This window comes from Podarcis filfolensis (genome assembly GCF_964270895.1).
Source record: "Podarcis filfolensis genome assembly, chromosome: 15".
In the NCBI taxonomy this organism is placed as follows: Eukaryota; Metazoa; Chordata; class Lepidosauria; order Squamata; family Lacertidae; genus Podarcis; species Podarcis filfolensis.
The window spans coordinates 15184610-15198650 of NC_139618.1; the positions used below are offsets into that span (position 1 = coordinate 15184610).

General features: G+C 46.3%; 1 pseudogene across 1 annotated transcript; it reads right to left on the reverse strand.

Moving 5' to 3' along the window:
- Positions 1 to 3050: 3050 nt before the first annotated feature.
- On the reverse strand, positions 3051 to 6248 carry LOC310750865 (ankyrin repeat and SOCS box protein 6-like; annotated as a pseudogene). The gene is made up of 5 exons: positions 6148 to 6248; positions 4855 to 4984; positions 4587 to 4653; positions 3783 to 3973; positions 3051 to 3412 (listed from the first exon to the last, which is right to left on the reverse strand). The product of its transcript is annotated as an ankyrin repeat and SOCS box protein 6-like (transcript).
- Positions 6249 to 14041: the final 7793 nt, after the last annotated feature.

Below are 14041 nucleotides of genomic sequence, written 5' to 3' on the forward strand. Positions count from 1 at the left end.
GCAGGCGCCTTGGGCATGATTATTCGGAGGGAAGGAGACAAAGGGGAATTAAGAAGATGGTGGGGTGGAGGTGTAGCGGGGAGAGAATTGCATATGGATGGAAGGAACCACCCTTCCTTTCCTTGACAATTAGAGGGGCCCAAGCGGCTCGTGGCTGATGAACTGACTAACCCATTTCTCAGTTTCCACTCTTTGCTAAGGGCGTTGACTTCCACACCTTGTAGAAAGCTAACCCAGAGGTTTGTAAAATTATAAATAGGGCATTGGAGGGTTTGGGGTTTTTTTGGTTTTTTGCAGGAGGGGTCAGTCTGGACAATGCCCCAAGACTCTTCCAGTTCTTGGGAGTCCTGTGCCCAGTGAGGGGTTAGAACAGTGTTTCCCAACTTTGATCTCCAGCTGTTTTTGGACTACAACTCCCATCACCCCTAGCTAGCAAGACCAGTGGTCATGGATGATGGGAATTGTAGTCTGAAAACAGCTGGAGACCAAATGTTGGGAAACACTGGGTTAGAATCTAATGAAAGATTCTGCCGAACTGATCAGACAAGTTTATTTGCAAGACAAATGACCTTAGCTGGCCACTTAAGTGCCCTCATCAGCATCTCTAAAGCATGAGCTAGATCATAAGAGCTACCGCTAAGCGATGGGCCCTCCAGGTCTCTCCTCCACTAGGTAGGAGAACAAGAGCCAGTTTGGTGTGTTTGTGACCTGACCTGGAAGCTGGAGGCACAGAGACCTGCTTGCTCTGTGCTGGATCCAGGATGAGATGTGGGTCTGGGTTGAGGAGCTGGAGAGAGTGGAAATGAGGATATTTTCATCTCCACGGCCTCAGGGTTTGCTCAGCGGCTGCATACCCTCCAACATGCTGCAGAGGAAAATTGGGACATGTGTATTTCAAGGCCAGGGACGCGGGTGGTGCTGTGGGTTAAACCACAGAGCCTAGGACTTGCTGATCAGAACGTCAGTGGTTCGAATCCCCGCAACGGGGTGAGCTCCCATTGCTCGGTCCCTGCTCCTGCCAACCTAGCAGTTCGAAAGCACGTCAAAGTGCAAGTAGATAAATAGGTACCACTCCAGCGGAAAAGTGAACAGCGTTTCCGTGCGCTGCTCTGGTTCGCCAGAAGCGGCTTAGTCATGCTGGCTACATGACCCGGAAGCTGTACGCCGGCTCCCTTGGCCAGTAAAGCGAGATGAGCGCCACAACCCCAGAGTTGGTCACGACTGGACCTAATGGTCAGGGTTCCCTTTACCTTTTTATTTCAAGGCCACATGTGACTTGCATGAGAACACAGCCCCCAAAACAGGCATCTTTTGCGCTCTTGCAGGAGCCAAAACAAGACATCCCAGGATCCATTCGGAAGCCAGGATGGTTTCTGTAATTCCGGGATGTCCAGGTATTTTGCTGCTTCTTGGGCTTCTGTTGCAATTTGCAGCAATTTGTAGGGCTTTTGAAATAATTAAAAATCGTCATGAAAATTGGCCAGTATTTTATTGCAAGTTTCTCCAAATAAATACATTTTTGGTATGCAATTTCCCCAAATACAATACATTTCTGTATGTTGTTTTCACTCATACCTGCATTGCAAATTTTGGAGGAAACCACATTTCGAAGGATGCCTCTGTTTCGGTCCTGATAATGCTTCGGAAAGTGTGAATAGGATAGATTCAGCTTTAAACGTGTACTGAATCAACTTTCTCTTCCATCCCTGTCCTGGGCACTGGAAAATAAACACTCCTTGGCGGGCCTTACTCTTCAACCTCACCATGCCAAAAGGTTCTGTTCTGGGACAGAAAAAAAACACCATGCATTTTTAGCACGCCTGTCTTCACCCTTAGGATGCCGTTGTTGACAGGTATCTGGCTGTGGTCAGATTCATCCTCTGATGTTCGCGTCGGACTAGGATTGTGCTTGATGGGTGTTGGGCAATGGAAGCCAGAAGCAACAAGTATCACCTGCCTCCCTGGCTGAGAAAGTGGATGGAATATTTTTTCTGAAAACACATCCCATTGGATCATAGAACTCTGATTACTTTAAGGAGCCTTACAGGATAATTGAATTGCACCAGAGTAGAGTGACTGAGGCAACCCAGTCAGATGGGCGGGGTATAAATAGTAAAATTATTATTACTAGAGTTGTAGAGTTGGAAGGGACACCAAGGGTCATCTAGTCCAACCCTCAGCAATGCAGGGATTAGCAGATGTGACCATCAAGCACCCTTTATTCCCTTGGATGTTGCCAGACTACATTTTATTTTATTTTATTTTATTTATGCAAATTGATTTTCTCTGGAATTAAAGATCTAACTGGGACAAACCATGTTATGCTGAGCTCCTATTTTGTACAATTTGTATACAGTGTCTGTTTGATAATGTGTGGTTTGCTATGCCTAATAAAGGATATATTTATTATATTGCATTTATATTCCAACTTTTTCTACAAGGAGCTCAAGGTGGCATATATGCTTCTCCTTCTCAAACCCCTACAACAACCCTGTGAGGCTGACAGACAGTGACTGGCCCCCAAAGGCCACCCAGTGAGCTTCGTGGCCAAGTGGAGATTTGAACCCTGGTCTCTCCCAGGTCCTAGTCTGACACTCTAACCTTTACACCACAATCAACCCTTTCAGTATGACTGATCCTTGGCCATGATGTCTCATGGGCCTGACATCTGGAGTCCAGCAACTTAAGCCCGTAAGACGCGCCTGCTGGATCGCCCAAATGCCTGTGGGAAAATCTGCGAGCCAGATTCGAACACAAGAGCTGAATCCCCTCCTGCAGCTTGCAGCAGCTGGCATTCAGAAGCTTTGCTGCCTCCAGCTGTGGCGGCAAAAGCATAGCCATCATGGCTCATAGCCATCAATAGCCTTACCTTCCATTAATTTGTCTAATCCTCTTTCAAAGCCCACCCCCGTTGCTGCCTCTTGTGGAAGTGAGTTCCACAGTTTATGTGAAGAATTCATTTTAGCTTTTCTGAATCTCCCAACATCTAGATAGTGTAGTGGTTAGAGTTTTGGCCTAGCACCTGGGAGAGACCAGAATTCAAGTCCAAGTCAGATGGCTACCTCTGCAGAGCTGCTCAGGTCTATGAGGAGATACTTTTTCAACAAGTTGGGAAGCGGGAGGGCCTTGACTTTTTCAGGGTCTGAGATGCTGCCACAGGAAAACCTGGCACATGTGCTTCAAGGTAGGAGGTGAGTGTTCCAGCTCCTTCAGGCTGGTGAAGAGGTCCGAGATCCTCTTCCTATGGAACCGGCAGTTGCTGAGGTTGATTTCGAAGTTGCTGGGGAGCTTGATGATCTGGGAGCTTGAGGCCAAGAGCTCCAGCACCGTCTTAGCCATGGAGGGTGCAGTTGTAGCATGCCCCAAACTCCAGGAGGGGAAAGCGGAGCTGGAAGTTTTTCAGGCGCACGTGGTTGTGTTGAATGGTCACTTTAAAATGTGAAGGTTCATTATTATTTCACAAGTTGTGTATGTCTTTAAGGGCCAGGGCAAATAACAAGACCCAGTCTTACAGCTGTGAAACATAGCAGGTGCTGCTGAGTTGTGTTAATCACGCTGTGTCAGCAATTGGGTATAGTATATAAGGAGCAGCACCTAGCTCTCCCATTACCTTGGGGGATGGGTTGGTGGTTGGGTCTGGTTTGTTGTTGATGTATTTAGTGTATAAGGAGTTTTTGTTTTTGTTATTAAAACCTTGTTTAAGTTATTTTCGGGTCCTTTTTTAATGCATGGTCTCCCCAGCAAGCCCTCTGCAGCGCTACTAAACTGCAAATAGCCAACAGGTTGAGGGACTCGTAGGTTGGGCACTCACTAGGGTTGGCCCCGTGAGTCATCGGCAGCTGAGTGACCTGGAAGCAGAAACGGTTGATGGTCTGAGCCTCCTCTTCGTCACCTCCCACTGTCTTCCAAAGAAGGGAGATGATGGAGGAGAAGATGGTGTCTCCATCTTTTGTTGTGGCCTTCACATTGGCTCCTGAAGGGCAGGGACAATAAAGAAACAGCAGTTTACTGGTTTGTTTTTTTTAAATGACCTTTGGCAACATTACCACTGTCATTTTCCTATTTTTTCTAATCAATTTTTACTAAAAGTATTTGACATAAAACACAATCAAAGCCAAACTAAGGAAGAAAAAACGAGAAAGAGAAAATAAATATATGGCCCTCTATCGCAATTATATCTTAACCCTTATTTAAAGTAATACCAAAGAGGTTTAATAATGTGTTTAGAATAGTGTTGTAAGTATTTGAAGTTGAGACTATATTGTGGCAATGCATGATTATTCGTATTTCTTTCAGTTAACCTAAAATAAAGAAGAATGTTCTTTTTTGCCTAGGTAATCTATTATCTATATAGACCATATATATATATCTCATAAAAATACATTAGGATTGATCAGTGCTTGCACTTTTATCATTCCAGTTCACCCAGGCAGGTCGTCTTACGGAGAATGCCATGTGGTGGCAAAAGGGTGCTAGCCTCCCGGGCTCATATTCCTGCTCTGAGACCACTAGTTGTTTTACATTGGATTTGCCCTGCAGAAGGAAGCAGCAGGGCTCAGTGGGGCGGATGGGTGGAGGAAGCTCACCTTCTTCCAACAAAAGGTGAATGCTTTCCGTATTGTGGATCTGAACCCCATCACTGCTGACTAGAGCCTAACCAGAAAGGAAGCAGTTGAAAGGGGGGGGGGGGAATCAAGAAAAAATGTATATAAAAATACAGTCTCCATAATAGTTATTCTAATCATTTATGTAATTTTAAAATAAATGCAAGATGGGAAGCATTAATTGGGTCCTCCTCCAACCTTCAAAGGTGATGTCTGCCCCACCATGCAGGAGGGCTTCTGTGGCTTGGACCATGCCATACGCCGCCATCTTCAGCAATGAATAGTTCACACCCTCCTGGTAGTACACGAAGCTGGTGTTCCTCTCCAGCAGCTGATGAAGGGCTGCAATCCGTCTGTCATCTTCTACCACGGTGCTGGCGCTTCACAAGAAAACAAGGCAAATAAAGCACCACCATGACCATAGGAGGAGGGCAGAGTTCCGTGGTGGTGGTGGTGGTTTGGTAACGATAAAGAGCCAATCAGTAGGCAGCTCAGAGGGAAGAGCAGTGTGCCAATGAGAAGACATGTCCTTCTGGGGGCCACACGCCAGTGGCGGGCAAGGCCAGAGTAGGTCGGAGAAGCTAATGTGATTGATTTATTTTTACATTAATAATACCTTTATTGTCAATGTACAACCTGCGTACAATGAAATTAACCGAGCCTCCCTCCCCACCACATAAACACTCAATCTCATAGCCCTCTGTGTGCTTGTTGCACAACACACCAACCCCGAAAGTCGGTTGCACTAGATCATTTTCCGTTCAGCAGCCTAACAGCCCATGGATAGAAACTGTTTTTTAGCCTGTTGTTACGACTGATTATACTTCTATATCTCCTGCCCAAGGGCAGAAGATTAAAGAGGTGCTGGTCGGGGTGTGAATCGTCCCTGAGAAATTTTCTCGTGCTCCTAAGGCAACGATCCCTTGTGATGTTATCTAGTGGGCTCAGGGGACAGCCCATGATATCATGTGCTGTGTTCACCACCCTCTGTAAAGACTTTCTGTCCGTGGCTGTCAAGCCAACGTACCACACTGTGATACAATATGAGAGGACACTTTCTTTTGTGGACAGGTAGAAGGAGGTAATCAATTGTTTAACATTGCTCTTCCGCAAGACCCTGAGGAAATGGAGTTTCTGTTGGGCCTTCCTAACCACCTGAGTTATATTGTTTTTTCCAAGTGAGTTCTTCACTAAGGTAACCTCCCAGGAATTAGACCACCAGGCCCATCTAGCTCAGTACTGTATGCACTGACTGACAGCAGCAACGGCTCTGCAGGGTTTGAGGCAGGCGATATTATAAGCGCCAACTTGGAGATGCCATTAGGGGCCTTCTGCATGTACATAAGGTGTTCTACCCTTAACCATGGCCCTTTCATTGGAAGGTAGGATTGTGTTTGTGCATTTCATGGTATTTATACACTGTTTGATTGTAGAAAACCTCAAAGATCCTAGTTCTCATAGTTCTGAAGAATGGGATGAATTGAATAAGAACCCTGCTCAGTATTGTCTACCTACACTGATGGAGAAGCGGCTTCCCAGTTACCTGTCCATCATTTCCAGCACCAGAGGATCCATACATTCCAAAATCTCATTGACCAAGCCCTGGTACTCATAGATGCGGCTGAAGCCATGGAGAAAAGGCATTCTGCTCGACTTCCTGTGTCGATTCATTCAGGAAATGGTCTAAAGCTTTTTCCTCAGCCTACCAAAAAATAAATTCTTCATCACCATGACAGTCATTCACAACCATATGTATCCTACAGCGCTTGTTAACACATCCCTCCAAAACCCACAGTACAGGTTAACCATTTAGGTAGGATAGCAATGTTTCAACCAGTCTCTTGCTTCTAATAATAATAATAATAATAATAATAATAATAATAATAATAAATAATATCCTGCCTTTTCCCCAGATTATGACTAAAGGTGACCTACACAAATTAAAACATAGATTAAATACAGAAAGCTAAAACGTATTTTAAAATAGTAGTTTAATTAAAACTGTAATAGAACTTAAACAATTTGAGAATGAATCTATTTCCCCACAAAGTCACTGGGTTACTTTGGCGGTTGCTCACTGCCTCTCAGCATAACCTGCCTCACAGGGTTGTTGTGTGGGGATTAACTGAGGCGGTGGGGAGAACTACATCCATCACCTTGAGTTCCTCAAGAGAAAAAAGGTGGGATGTAAATACAGTAACGTAAATAAACGAAGCAGCGAACATTCCCCTGCCAAAAGGGGGGAAGAAAGAAATCGCCACTGCAGAAAACATTCTGCCGAACACAGCAAGTACTTTTGGCTCAGCCCTCATCCAGACATGCTGTCAACATGTGTCTCTGCAGATATACAAGGGGCGGGCGATGGTGTGCGCACGAGAGTCCCCTGTGCGTAACAGGCCCAGTTTCTGAGGATGCCAGACAGGATATCCAGAGTGTCAGGAAGATAAACGCCAGAGCCACAAGGTGTTTTCCTCTTGCTGTCTCCTTGTGGGCAGCGCCTTGGCTCTGAGCAGCTACGCATGTGTATACATGGGAAAGGGGCTTGAGGGGGTTGTAGAAAAAGAGAGTTTGGAGGGGATGTGTGCACTTAGAAGATGTGTGGTATGGATTTATGGTGTGTGTCTGGCAGCTGCCGAGAAGTGCCTGGCTCCAGAGCAGCCATCTTAAGCACCTTTGGCACAGCTCTGGGAATGCGCACGGCCACAGACACCACCACACGGCGCAAACCCAAGGAGAAGGGGGCATGGAGAAGGACTGTGGGGTTTGCAGGTGGAAAAGGGCAGCCAGAATGGTCAAGGGCATATGCCCTATGAGGAAAGGTTGCAGCATTTAGGAGTCAAAGATGACATGATAATAGAAGTTTTCCTCCTTTCGTAACACTAGAACCCGTAGCCATCCAATGAAGCTGAATGAGGCAGCAATGCTTCTGAATATCAGTTGCCAGAAACCGCAGGAGGGATGCTCTTGTGTTTGAATCCTGATTTCAGGTTTGCCATAGGCATCTGGTTGGCCACTGTGAGAACAGGATGCTGGACTAGGTGGGCCATGGGCCTGATCCAGCAGACTCCTCTTATGATTGCCAAACTGTTCTCTTCAGATTGTCCCCATTTTTTGCGATTGAGGAATGTGTATAATAAAAAAAGCCACAAGTTAGAGTTACTGTGTTCTTAGGGGTTTAGCACCTTCCCTTGTAGACCAGCGTTCCTTAACCTGGTGCCCTTCGGACACTTTGCGCATCATTTCCATCAGCCCCTGTCAGTCCCAACTTGAAATGTAGAATTGTGTCGTGGACATGTCCACCAGCTGACATCCTGATGTCCCTCTTCTAGGGAGCGTAAACTCTTGCACACTCTGCTATCCTATCCCTCAGCCACCCTGGGAAAAAAACAGCTGTTGAGGTGGGATTTGAACCCACCCTGCAGATTTGGGTCCCAAGCCTGTGTGTGAAACTTCACACTGATCTCTTAAAGGGAGACGTTGCGTAAGGCATAAGCGATCAGAGAATGCCAAGCCGGGGAGCCAAACCAAAAGATTTGTTTCCCTTGACGTGTTTACATTTTGCTGGATCTCAGAAGGTGCCCCTCAGAGGATGCTTAAAGTAAGGTGTGGTTGGGCATTTCTCTATGAAGTGTTGAGAAGGTATTGTATGCTGCCCCCGATCTCTGTTTAGCAGTAGCAAAATTCCAGGGGGAAAATCAAAGCACAGCAGAGGCTGCAGGGTCTTCGAAATACGGTTTATTCGTACGTACTTACACCTGAAGCCTTTGCTGCATTTTGACCTGAGCAGGGCTTAATCCCAGGTCAGATTATGTTTAGGGGTGCTTAACCTCTGTATAAGGTTACTCAGAAGTAAGCCCAACCAGTTACTCCCACTTTATCCTCTGTTGTCTTTACTAGTTCTGTTCTCCCTTTATTCTCAAGAATATGAAACTCACAGCTAGAGAATATTTTGAAAAACGAATCTTTACTATTTGTAAAGGGAATCTTTGCATGAATTAATACTTGACTATCCCTTGAATTAATACTTGACTATCCCTTTTGAGCTGCACTGTATTTTTGTACCTTTGTCCTTCCAGGCTGATTTAAATTTCTGATTCTTTGTTTTCTTTCTCTTTGTTATGTTTGCACTTTTTTGGGGATGAATAGATCTATTATTATTATTATTATTATTATTATTATTATTATTATTATTACTATTCCAACATTTTTACTTTCCTATCTGTCATCTAGTTCAGAGCTATTCATTCCCAGGGGCACTTAGAGGAGATATTTTGGGCTGTATCATTTCTGTTGTATGGCTTGATTTTGAAAAGTATCTGGTTTTAATGGCTGGATTTTCGCTGTCAGAAATAGCTTAGGGACCCTGGGCAGAAAGCGGTCTAAAAATCTTAGCAAATAAATTAAACCCCTTTCCTTTATGGATCGTCCCCGGCTCACCCCCCGGTTCATCTCCATAGCTGGGCTGATCTATCATCTCTGATGATGCAAGTCCAGTGTTGACTGCCAGGCGCTCTGTTTTGACATTCCTTCTGCGCCCCCCTCCAGGGTAACTAGGGTGATTTCAGACAATCCTGAGCAGCCGCTTCTCTTGAATGGATCCCAAAATGTATCCGACCGCTGCGTTTTCTGAAAAGGCTCGGAATTGCAAGGAACATTCTGTTCTTGGTGGTGTTTAATCCAAAGATGCACAGATCCTTCTCCTCGCGCTCTTGGCTCCGGGAGAACCATCTACTTGGTTACAGACTGTTAGTTTTAATTTAATTTGCTCAACCTTAAGAGGCTGGCCCATCTCTGAGGCACGGGCGGATGGCAAGCAAGTTAGCGGCACGCACCGCAGAGACAGCGTTAAGGCGAAATGACAACGTCTGACATTGAGATCCTCAGACCTTTTGCTGGTTTAATCCCAACCTCTTAAACTCTCTCGGATGTGATGACTTAAAGCCATAGCTGAAATGTGAGAAAAGGCAGTGTGGTGCAGTGGTTAGAGTGTTGAGCTAGGACCTGGGAGGGACTGGGGTTTGAATCTCCACTTGGCCATGATGCTCACTGGGTGAGTTTGGGGGACAGTCACGGCCTCTCAGTTGAACCTCACTCACTTCAGTTCTTCACATTTCCACATCATGGTGCAATTTTTTAAAAAAGACATTGTGAAAATTCACGAGCATTTGAGTGTAAATTTCTCCTAATAAACTCACTGCAGCGGGGCAGACTAGATGGCGCTGGTGTCCCTTTCAGTTCTACAGTTCTATGATTCTACATTTATGTATACAGCTTTACCTAATGCACACATTTTTTGCAAAGCAACTTTCCTTTAACACATTTTTTTAATCTGTTAGTTTCACTAAGAGATGCACATTTCACCCCAGTGCAATGCATTGTTGTGGAAATTTCTTTCATGGAGAACGGCATTGCAAAATTCGGAGCGATGCAAATTTCAAAGGAGAAATGCATTTCGGTTTGTGGAATGCTTTGGAAACTCAAATCAGATAGTTTTGCATTTGCATGTGAACTGAATCAAATTTCTCCCCCAGCCCCCTCCCCAAGAAGGGGGGGCTTTCTGCAACCGGGAAATGAAGTGTGTGGTGGCAGTGTGGTGCAGTGGTTAAAGAGTCCAGGGTTTGAATTCCCACTTGGCCGTGAAGCTCACTGGGTGTGACTTGGGGGGGGGAGCAGTCACTGCCTCTCAGCCTAACCTACCTCACAGGGATGTTGTGGGGATTAAACGAGGAGGGGGAGATCCACATACGCCACTTGCAGCTCCCTGTAGAAAAAGGTGTCATATGAATACAATAAATAAACAAGAATAAACATAAATAATCATCTGCAGATGGAGTTCTTGTAGCGCAGGAGCGAGGGCTGGTGAAAACACTGGCAATTCTGCCTTGAACGTGTTGGCTGTGGATCAGATTGCTGCATGCAAAATAGTGGAGAAGCGACTCTTGGCACAGGGCAAGGCGACAGTCACCGCTGGTGGTGACTCTGTGTGTGTGTGTGTGTGCGCGCGTGCGCGCACAGGATGGGTCCTGATGGGAATGCTGGCAGTTCCAAGTGCCTGAAGTGCGAGTCACATTTTTCTGCCAGGACATACAGCACTCTCTCTCTCTCTCTCTTTTGGCAGAGGTGTGTTCAAGGAGCGCTGAACGTGGCAATTCAGATTTGGCCAAGGGAGAGAGGCAGGCAGGATTTGGACTCCATGGGGTTGTTTTTTTTGACGGGGGTCAGTTGCATCCCTGCCCCCTTAATTCCCATTGAGCCTGGGTTCTTGCAAATACAGCAGGTCAACCAGCGCCAGGCTGTCAGTTCCAGGTCCTCTCAGCTTCTCGTTTCCCCAACCGCAGGTCCAGATCTCCACTTTATCGCTTGCCATTTGTCACCTTGGGACACCGATTTGATGAATAAATCAACACAGTCTGTGAGGAGATTTGCACCCATTTCCGTGTGTGGCTCTTCTAACGGGTGCCATTTTCCCTGAGCCTTTTCTCCTGATGTGACGCTGATTTGGACATCCTTTCCACTGATTTTGGGTATAGGGCAGTATAGATAGATAGATAGATAAATTTAGGTGCATTCCCCTCACTTATATATCCTATTTTGGTGTGCGTGGAGGACTACTGCGTCACAAAATTTGGGGACATGTGAGCTTTGGCTCCTGTCTTGGTTTGGGAAGTGCAATGGAGACAGGCGGTATAGATTTGTCCCCCATTCCAAGTAGATGCCCATCAGCACCCGCTGGTGCTTTTTCCACCCAGGTTATGTGAAGGACTGTTTCCTCCCATATAAACCTGCCTGGACTCTGAGATCTTTGGGGATGGCCTTTCTCTCAGTCCCACCCCCCTCACAGGCATGCTTGGTGCAGGGCAGGGCCTTCTCGGTGGCTGCTCCCAGACTTTGCAACTCCCTCCCTAGAGAAGCCAGGACAACTCCTTCCTTCCATCAGCTGATTTTTCCCTCCCCCCCAACAGGTGTTTGGGAACTCTTTTTTTAAAAAAATGAAATGAAATGAGTTTTAATAGTGCTACGGTGTTTTTATTACCTGTATTTTAATAGATCTGTTTTTTCCATTGTTTTAATTCTATTAGAGTTTAATTACTTACCAGCTATTATTACTTTAAATATGTTTTTTAGCTTTCTGCATTTTAGCTGTGTTGTTTTAATTTGTGTAAGTCGCCTTGAGCCCTGGTCTGCGAAAAAGACAAGATTTAATGATGATGATTTTGGGCACCATGATCTTGTGCGATATTGTGCTGTGATTTCCCCCTGGAAAATGTGCTTTTGGGGGGGCTGCGATCTTAACGCAGCACTCCAAAACACATGTTTTCGGGTGCCATGCCTGAAGAAAAATAAATTCCCAGTGGAAAATTGCAGTGCGGAACTGCGCAAACTGACAATTACCAAAATGGCTGCTGTTCTCTCGTGAGAAAAATGGAAAATAGAGTCCAGGAAGATGGTGTCCTGAATTTTGCTGTCATGGTGTTGGAGGGTATGCAGTGCTGCTCAAGATGGCCTGATAAGACCACATCCTACGTCCCTATTGAGTTCAGCTCTTTATTCAGAACCACGAGGACCAGATGTTTACTTAATATGTTGTGTACTGAAGTTCTCACCCTGGGCCAGCAGGGGGATACTGTAGATAGTTTTCACTCAGGTCCCCATATGCAAATAAGGGATTGAAAGTGACGTTCAGTGATTGGATAGTTACAGAAAGTGTTACAGTTGCGTTGTAGTGGAGCTCTATATAAGCAGGCTGGCTGAACCCTTCAGTTCTGTTCTGGCCTGTGAATAAACCAGAGCTGTTTGAAGAATCGCTGTGTCGTCTGATATGTTCACCCACAACTTAACATAATATTTAAGGGGAGGGCAAAAAGGCTCTGGAGTAGAGCACCTGCTTTGCACACACAAGGGCCTGGTCTCTCCACATAGGGCTGGAAACAACAGCGTTCCTGAAACTCTGGAGAGCTGCTGCCAGCCCGTGCAGACAACACTGGACTAGATGGATGAAGGGTCTGACTTCGGCAGCTTCATGCACATCAACGATGCTCTGAGGATCAAAACAAAAACGTTATTAATAATAGCTTCCCCCCTCCCAAAAAAGAGAGACACTGTTTTGCAGAGCCGCTTTTCCTGGCAACTGCCCTCCGTCTCTTGAGCTGGGGGTCCAAGACAGGCCCTGGGGAGGCCTGGGACGCAGCCAGCCCCCTTTGGCAGGCCTCCCCTCGCGAGAACAATGGCTGACATCATGTTTTGTTTAAGCGAAAAAGCCGCCTCACAGTGTCGGAGGGAAGAGCGTTTGTTTTCCTTTCCCATTTTCTCCCTCCCTCGCTCCCTTCTACTCCCAGGCTGGCTGGGGCCCACATACCAGGCAAGTGAGTGCTCTTTGGTTACGGGCCTCAGCGCCGCCATTGCAGAGCTTGGTCCCTCCTCCTCTCCTGCGCCAACCCTGCAAAGCTGGCTGCTTCCTGCCTGGCCAATGGGAGGCTTGGAGAAAAATCTGCTCCAAGGTGACCTGACGAAAAGCTGCATTCTAGGAGCTGTAGAAATTCAGGCAAGTATTTGCATAAGCATTGCAGGGTTCTGTTGGTCACAGGGAGGGGGCAGAGATGCTCCAGAGCACAGCAGTCCCATTTCCATCCCCCAACCCAGAACCACTTGAAATCTTATTTCCCCCCCGCACCTCCCATTCGGCTTTGGAGATCTGGCACGTATCGTTCACACACGCTATCAAGCTTTATTTCTCCTTGAGAACATAAGAAGAGGCCTTGGACCGTAGAGGCAGAGCATAACTACTATGGCTAGTAGTTATTGATGGCCTTACCTTCTGTTAATTTGTCTAATCCACTTTCAAGTCGGTGGCCATCCCTGGCTCCTGTGGCAGGGAGTTCCATAGTTTTAACTGCGTGTCACGTGACGAAGGACTTTCTTTTATCTCTCCCAGATCTTCCAGCAGTTGGTTTCATTGGATGTCCACGAGTTCCCGTGTTATGATCAGAGGGAGGAAAACTTCTCTGTCCACTCTCTCTATGCCATGCATGATTTGATAAACTTCTAAAATGTCACCTGTTACTGGCTTTTTCTCCAAACTAAAAAGCCCCAAACGCTTTAACTTTTGTTCCTGGGGGAGTTGCTCCATCCCCTCTTGTCATTTTGGTTGCCTTTTTCTAAACCTTTTTCAAGCTCTGTTGTTGTTTAGTCGTTTAGTCATGTCTGACTCTTCATGACCCCATGGACCAGAGCACGCCAGGCACCCCTGTCCTCCACTGCCTCCCGCAGCCTGGTCAAACTCATGCTGGTAGCTTCGAGAACACTATCTAACCATCTCGTCCTCTGTCGTCCCCTTCTCCTTGTGCCCTCCATCTTTCCCAACATCAGGGTCTTTTGCAGGGAGTCTTCTCTTCTCATGAGGTGGCCAAAGTATTGGAGCCTCAGCTTCAGGATCTGTC